The sequence below is a fragment of the Stegodyphus dumicola genome, chromosome 3, assembly GCF_044657685.1.
Source record: "Stegodyphus dumicola isolate Sdum_Otavi_A_Nest chromosome 3, ASM4465768v1".
In the NCBI taxonomy this organism is placed as follows: domain Eukaryota; kingdom Metazoa; phylum Arthropoda; class Arachnida; order Araneae; family Eresidae; genus Stegodyphus; species Stegodyphus dumicola.
The window spans coordinates 273,297,552-273,305,673 of NC_140770.1; the positions used below are offsets into that span (position 1 = coordinate 273,297,552).

At 37.0% G+C, this 8,122-nt stretch overlaps 1 long non-coding RNA gene across 2 annotated transcripts in view; it reads left to right on the forward strand.

Annotated features, from left to right (window-relative positions):
- The window catches only part of LOC146998343 (uncharacterized), a 40,956-nt gene extending 40,040 nt beyond the window's left edge, over nucleotides 1-916 (forward strand). For both annotated transcript variants that reach the window (XR_015040459.1, XR_015040460.1), the window contains exon 4: nucleotides 536-916. This is a non-coding gene — a long non-coding RNA (uncharacterized LOC146998343). The remainder of the gene's footprint in view (nucleotides 1-535) is intronic.
- The last annotated feature ends 7,206 nt before the right edge of the window (nucleotides 917-8,122 follow it).

Sequence of the window (8,122 nt, forward strand, 5' to 3'; positions counted from 1 at the left end):
TTTTTCTTTCCCCTGATGATAAATAATGGGAATAAAGATGCCTGCAGATTTCTTTATGTAGAGTAATATTAAAATAAATTTCATAATCCTTAATTTTAATAAAACAGAATTATATTGCATGAGGTTTGCATATTTCATAAAAAGCGTGTACATATTTGTATCCTACAAAATAATTTGTTAAAATTCTACAGGGTATTTGAATGGGCTCCAGACACTCTATTTCATAAAATAACAAACAAATATTTATATTATATACAGCAATGCCTTTAATACGTTAATTCACTAAATGCACATTATATATATATAAACCATTTAGTAGGAATGAAACTTTTTTACAATTGTCAGCTGATATTATGATGATGCATTATAATGTTGTGTTGCTGTTATTTACTTTCTTATACAATTGAATGAATTTTAAAATATTTATTCCTCTTCTTAGCTCTAAAATTATTTTCGATTATATTTTGGCGAAATAAATAGTTTGTTTTGAGAAGGAAAAATTATATCTCAAATGATTTTATCATTTCTATTTTAGAAGAATTCCTATTTATCCGGGAACATCTTAAAAAGAGTACAAGCGGTTATGATTTTAATGCAAGAAAATAACTGAATAAAATTATACTTGCAGTTATGGACTATTTCGTGTACGGAATGCATGAGAGACAAGTGTGAAATTTAAGTGTCTGCAAAGCGACTGTGCGGAAAAAAGTGCCACTGAATGTGTTCCTTACCTTGCTAAAGAAACTTTAGAGAAGTAAGACGGTTCGTAGCACTTATAAAAGATGCTGAAACGATCGAAAACTACGTTTAAAAACTAAAAAATGCAACTTCTGTGTAGTTAGTGCTTGAAAGTAGTATTTGAAATCTCTCCTACAAAGTTTTGATTAAAAATATATATCAGTTAATTTGCGTCAGACGAGTATGGATTTCTTATTCTAATAGCACTCTGAAAAACATATTATTCATTGACATATTTATTTCTTTTGAAACACGAAAAGAAATTTACTTCATACATTTGTAATGAGTCAAAAACTGTTGTTATCTTTATTTATTTATGTATTTATTTGAAATTTGAACCATGGTTCTCGCCCAGAACGATGAAAAAATTGTTTAGTCGTGCAATCTTCTTGAAGCATGTGTACATTACAACTATCATGAATCTTCTACCAAAATGCTCTTTATTTAACGATAATTCCATTTTAATTTAGTGAATACTATGTATTTTTGTTACTCTATAATATTAAGAATACAATTTTAGAACTGAGAAAAAAAAATTATGTTTAGAATTGAAAGAATTTATGAATTTCACAAACTTTTCGCATTTTCAAAAATATTTAAGAATTAATAAAGCAATACTGAAATAAAGTATGAAAAGATATTAAAACACAAAGTAAATGGTAACAAATGATCCAAGATATAAAAGAAATTTGCTTTTTTATAATACTTATTTCATCAATTCTTTTTTATTTGTCTCCAAATTGATTTCTTTCTCAATGTACTTTTGCTCCGAAAGTGAATACCAAATCGTACGATTGGTATCATTGACAGTGACAATAATAATATTACCATATTTGTATTAATTACGGAAATATGAGCCAGTTCCGCTTACAAAGTCCTCAGTTGAACCTTTACTGCTCTTAGGCACAGAGCCAAGAGTATTAATTACGAGATTAACATCACTGGAAATGTAAATCACAGTAGTAAACATTGATTGTTATTGATGCCTATTAAAACATATAATATTATGATGATTATCTCAAAAGGTGATACGCCCACCAACGGCCAAGCAGTAAAATTGCTGAACACGGGTAGTTTAGGTTCGAATCCCAGCGAACGGGCTGGCTGCAAGGACATTTTCGTGATTTTTCCATTGTGTAACATGTATAGGAGCCATTTTCTCTTAGACAGTTCTCCATGAAGGCATCCCTCCTTTGGCAGATAGCCTTCGAGCGGTTTTTCAAGTAAAATATTTCAAATGAAGCATAGTTTTTAAATAGTCTTATTTTGTTCTTAAACTGTGAAATTATTTGAGTGAACGTGAAGGAAGAATACCATAAAAACTGCACATAAAATGTTAATAAGATGTTAAAACTGATTTCAAGAAATACATGCATATATTGGCCTTTTTAGTAAAACCCCAATCATAAGTATTAACTAATGAATATAAAAATAAATGGTAATCAGTACCTAATTTAACATATCTCATCAGTCCTTAGTCGTAAATAATGTCCACTAGCGGCCGAGCAGTAACATCACTGAACTCTAGTAGTTTGATGTGGAATTGTGTTTTCCCACGTGTAATGTGAATACGAGCCAGTTTTCTTTAAAAAAATCTTCCAAGAAGGCATTCCTTCCCATACAGAGAAAGCCCTCCTTTGTTTTAATTAATTAACCGTAGTCGTAAATAACAAATTGTTTTCCCATCCCCAAAGTCCTCCATGAAAGTTAAAGTTGTCTATCTTTATCTGAGTGTTTATTTCAAATCTTGATATAGACAAATAATCCGAAATTCTTATTTCTTTTTTCGAAATTTTTTGCATCATCCAGATCACCATCATATTTTTTCCACCTTCGTATAATGCTTGCGGCGATTTTAGAAAAAGCTATTTACATTTCTTTTCTACTAGCAACTATTTTTCATAAATATTTACTCTTACCTGCTGAGAATTTTATAACAGAGGCTCAGGGTAAAAAATGCATCATACTATTTCATGTGCTTTCAGTACTTTATTTTATCAGCGCCAAAAAAGCAATTTAATTAACTATGATATTATTTGCGAATGATTTTCATATCATGCCAAGGAAATTTCTCAGTTGTTCGTTCTAGACGGGAAATCAGAAGAGAAAAACGAATTTTTCTTTAAGGAAACGCACCTTGTCCTCATATTTCAATAATAAAATGTTCATACTTCACATTCACACAACTAAATGAATTTCGATACAAACATATAAATGACTCATTAGTTTAAAATGGAATTAGACGATTTGAACTCTTTCAAAAATCTCATTTATATTTCAGAACAATTATTCAAAAATATATATTGAAGTAACTCTTTTTGTGAACTGTCATAGTAATTTTTAAGAAATACAGTATTTTTAATCAATGCGCACAGCTAAAATAAAAATTATATCAAATTTCTCTGTTTCTACAGTCATAGTAAGATATCTGTTTAAGTATTTATTCTATGCTAAAAGAAATTATTTTTAAATTAGGTGATGCTAAATTCTTTCAAAGTTATTCATGGGTTCCGTGCAAATTACATTTACTTTTGCAGAAGAAATTTTGTTTCGCAAATTTTTGCATACACAAAGGTTTGCGTTGAAGGCTTTTCCAGTTTCGGCACGAAAATCGCCCTCAGGTCAGCAGATGGTACGGCTGGATTTGATGTTTTTATTTATAACCCTCCCATTGTAACATCTTTATCTAACGATCGCTGTTTCCCCACTACCAATTAAGCGCAACAGGAGGTCGGGGGGACGACAGTACAGAATATTCCGTCTTCAACGATTTCGAGGTGGAAAATGTAAGGCAGAAAAAATCGTTTGAAACGCTTTCGGATCCATCGAGAGCTCGCAAAATATTCCGTGTGTGACGATTTGGAAAGCCATCTTTCAATACGGAAAAATCCTTCGGTAACGCTGAGAGGGTTTTAATGATAAAGCTGACAGATTATTTCAGTTAGATGAAACGTTAAAGTAACGTTACTAGAAATGGAAAACTTTAATGAAGATGAATTTTCTAAGGATATGGATTTAACGGAAAGCTATCGAAATCAGTGGGTTTAACGGAAAGCTATCGAAATCAGAACTATGAAAACGAAAGCTGATTTAATGTTATCAACCACTGAAAGAAAGTTCGATATTTCCAGTGTTGTAAATGAAACTAAGCGAAATTTCCGTCTTCCTAAGTTAGAATTGAAACGTTTTTGTGGTAATATTAAAAACTGGCTAGGATTCTGGGAACAATTTTTAAAAATTCATGATGATGATAACATTGATGAAGATGACAAATTTCAGTATCTTCTACAAGCAACTGAAGAAGGTTCATCGACCAGAGATTTAGTTGCAAGTTTTTCACCATTTGGCGAAAACTAGTATAATGCTATTGAACGACTGAAATCTCGTTTTGCTAGAGAAGAACTATTCATTCAAATTTATGTTCGTGAACTTCTAAATCTAGTTTTAACGCAAGCGAAAAGTAGCGAAAATTTTACTATGCGGATTCTTCATGATAAATTAGAGGCTCAGCTGCGAGCATTAGACGTCTTATTAGCATTAGCCGTCTATTAGCATTAGGCGTAACGTCTGAAAAATATGAAGCGATGTTATATCCTTTAGTAGAATCACCTCTGCCAGAAGTTCAAGGAGTGGGAGCGCACACATAACCGTGTAGAAAATAAAGACAAGATGAACATGTTAGGAAATTTATTAGAATTTCTTCGTTTGGAAGTCGAAAGTGAAGAGCGGTTACAACTTGCTCAATCAGGGTTTGCAAATGATCAATTTGAAAAATTTAAAGCGAAAGAAAAACTTCCCACTGCAACTTGTATAGTATCTATGGCTGTTGTTAATGGATGCCATTTTTGATTGCACGTTGAATGTTAACAAAATCTGACTCGGTACTATTAACATTTATATTTAATTCTAGGATGATATATATTTTAACATATATTCACTTATACACAATCACATTGCATGTAGTTACAAGATGAGCATTTTTCAGTTCGCAAGTCCGCATGAGTAAAAATCAAGAAAGTCATATTACAGCTACGATAACATCACGGAGGGAAAGAGAGGTGAGTGCGTGCTTCACCGACGGCAGCCAGGAACCAAGTAACCAGTTCGAATTTTTCTCCAGAGAGGAAGAGGAAGAAAGCTGGTAGCGCCCTCTCTCGGGGCAGCGGACAAATATTAATAATAAAGAGTTCTCCACAGTGTTCCCCCCCCCCCGAGTACCAAAGATACGATGAAATAAATCAGTTCACAAATATCTGGTGTTGAAGCGCACACGTCTTCCCGATCGTGTGACGACTGGTGGAGCACTGGGAGGAAGCGTAAGGTCGGTCGAAGGAGGAGTATCCGGATTAGCAGTTGGATCCGGGGCGTCAGGAGGATCGCTGGTCACAGGAACCTGAGTGTTTGAAGCTTCGAAGAAAGCAGGCTTCAGACGATCTATGCTCAGGACGGTTTCCTTGTCGCGCACGAGAACGGTGAAATGCTTATTGTTACGTGCACAGACCTTGAAGGGTCCATCGTATGGAGGAGTGAGTGGTGGTTTGACCGCGTCGTTTCGCACAAACACGTGAGTGCAACTGCTCAGTGCGGGTTGCACGAAAAAGGCAGATTTGTTGTGGCACGAAGTAGGAGTCGGAGACAGCTCCTTCATCGCCTCTCGGAAAGTCTGGACAAAGGATGCTGGATCGACTGGAGCAGAGGATGACTGAAAGAACTCAGATGGTAATCGAAGGGGGTGTGCTGTAGACAAGTTCAGCGGATGTACCTGCGAGGTCTTGCTTGAAAGAAGAACGCAAATCAAGAAGCACAAGAGGAAGTGAAGTAGTCCAACGGGTGTCATTACGGCACTTCAGGGCTGCTTTCAGGTCGTGATGTAAGCGTTCCACTAAGCCGTTGGCGGAAGGATGGTATGGTGAAGTGCGAATTCGGCGTATTCCAAGCATAGATGTCAGAGAAGCGAAAAGGTGTAACTGGAATTGTCGACCTTGATCAGTAGTCACAACTGATGGTACACCAAATCGTGCAATCCAACCGGTGATGAATTGTCGAGCCACAGAGTCAGCAGAGATGTCCTGAATGGGAAAAGCTTCAGGCCAACGAGTAAATCTGGCAGTGCAGGTGAGTAGATATCGATAACCGTCAGATGGTTGCAGAGGACCGACGATGTCTATATGGACATGGTCGAATCGTTCGGATGGCATCGCAATTTTTTCCAAACGGCTATGTGTGTGCCGGGTAACTTTTGAACGTTGGCACATGATGCAGGAACGAGTCCAGTTGGCAATGTTCTTTAGCATGGATGGCCAAACGAATCTTTCTTGTATGAGCTTTTTGGAAGCCCGGATACCTGGGTGCGATAGGTTGTGAAAGCAGTCAAAAACTTTTTTCCTGAACTCAAGTGGTACATAAGGTCGCGGTCTGTTGTTGGAGGTATCGCACAATAGTTGGAGGTCCCGAGTAAGTTGTAATGACTGGAATTTCAGCGAGCAGTTTGGGTCTTCATTCAGACGTTTTAACTCCTCATCAGTGGTTTGCGAGTGAGCAATAAGCGTGAAATCCAGTGGTGCATTGGCATCGATGCCCTGAATACGTGAGAGAGTATTCGCGACGACATTGCTGGAACCTGATATATGCTGAATATCAGTGCTGAATTGAGCTATATAATTTAAATGCCGAATTTGTCTCGGGGAAGCAGAATTTGATTTTGATGTGAATGCATAAGTTAGAGGTCGGTGATCAGTAAATATAGTGAAGTGTTGACCTTCAAAATTATGCCTGAAATACTTAATAGCTGCGTAAATAGCTAATAATTCTCTGTCATACGTGCTGTATTTTTGTTCTGTAGGGGACAGCTTACGTGAGAAAAATCCTAGCGGCTGGTAGTCATTAGAATGCCGAACGTTTAAGACAGCTCCGATGGAAATGTCAGAAGCGTTGACCATAACACTCAGCTTTTGGTTAGGAGCGTGATAGGAGAGAGTTGCAGCATTACTAAGGTCGTGTTTACATTTTTCAAATGCCTGATTGAATGATTAAGTTCGTCGTTCCAAGAAATAGGGCGTTTATCATTTTTACGTGAGTCTTTTAAGAGTTCATTCAGTGAAGCTTGGGTCTCGGCTGCCTTTGGTAAGAAGCGGCGATAAAAGTTTATCATGGCTAAAAAAGTCTGAGCTCGACAATAGTGGTAGGTTTTGGGAAGTCGGCAATTGCTTTTGTTTTCTCAGGCAGGGGTTTTACACCTGAGGCAGCAATGAGGCAACCTAAAAATGAAACAGATGGTTTTCCGAGTACACATTTGTTAGGGTTTAATGTCAAACCATGTTTATTCAAACGATCAAACACTTGACGAAGATGACGGATGTGCTCTTCTTCGCTAGTCGATGCAATAAGGATATCGTCAAAATAAGGGATGCAAAAATCCAATCCAAATAAAACTTCATGTATAAAACGTTGGAAAGTTTGGCATGAATTTCGTAAACCAAACGGCATAGCCAAAAATTCAAAAAGACCAAAAGGGAGTGTGACGGCAGTTTTCGGAATGTCTGCAGGGTTAACAGGAATTTGATGATACGCACGTGCTAAATCAAGTGTTGAGAATATGTTTTTTCCTGAAAACATTTGAGTGCAATCCTGAATATGGGGTACGGGATAGCGATCCGGAATTGTAACGGCATTTAAGCGACGATAATCCCCGCACGGTCGCCATTAGCCTTACGAACCATGTGCAGGGGGCTTGCCCAAGGACGTTTTGAAGGCTGAATGATGCCTTTTGATAGGAGAAAATCAAACTCTTGACGTGCAGCTTGAAGTAATTCTGGAGATAATCTTCTAGGTTTGGAGAAAATAGGAGGTCCTTTAGTTTCAATGTGATGGAAAATCGTTGACATTGGTGGCCTCTCAAAAGTTTGCGAAGGATTCGTCAAGCTAGGGTAATCGGCAAGAATTTTGTCGAATTTTGAGTTACCCATCAAAATATGAATGCTAGTACTGAGCGGGTTCACATTAGGAAGTCTACCGCAAGAATATAGTTTTGTTTGTCCATCAATTAAACGGTTGTTTTTAACGTCTATGAGTAAGTTGAACTTTGTGAGAAAGTCAACACCTATGATGGGTTGATTGACGTCTGCCAGGATAAAAGGCCAAGTAAATGAGCGACGTAAGTTTAAATTGATGGTCAAAAGTTTGGTGCCATACGTTGCAATTTTAGTGCCGTTAGCGGCAAAGAGTTCCAATGCAGCTGGTACTTTGGCATGCTGACTTTAACTCTTGGGAATGACAGATAAATCGGCTCCGGTGTCAATTAAAAAAGTCAGCTTTGAGGATGAATCGGCCAAAAGAATTCGATTGATGTGGCGGTCGCAACGTTGGCCGGCAAGCGATCGCCCAT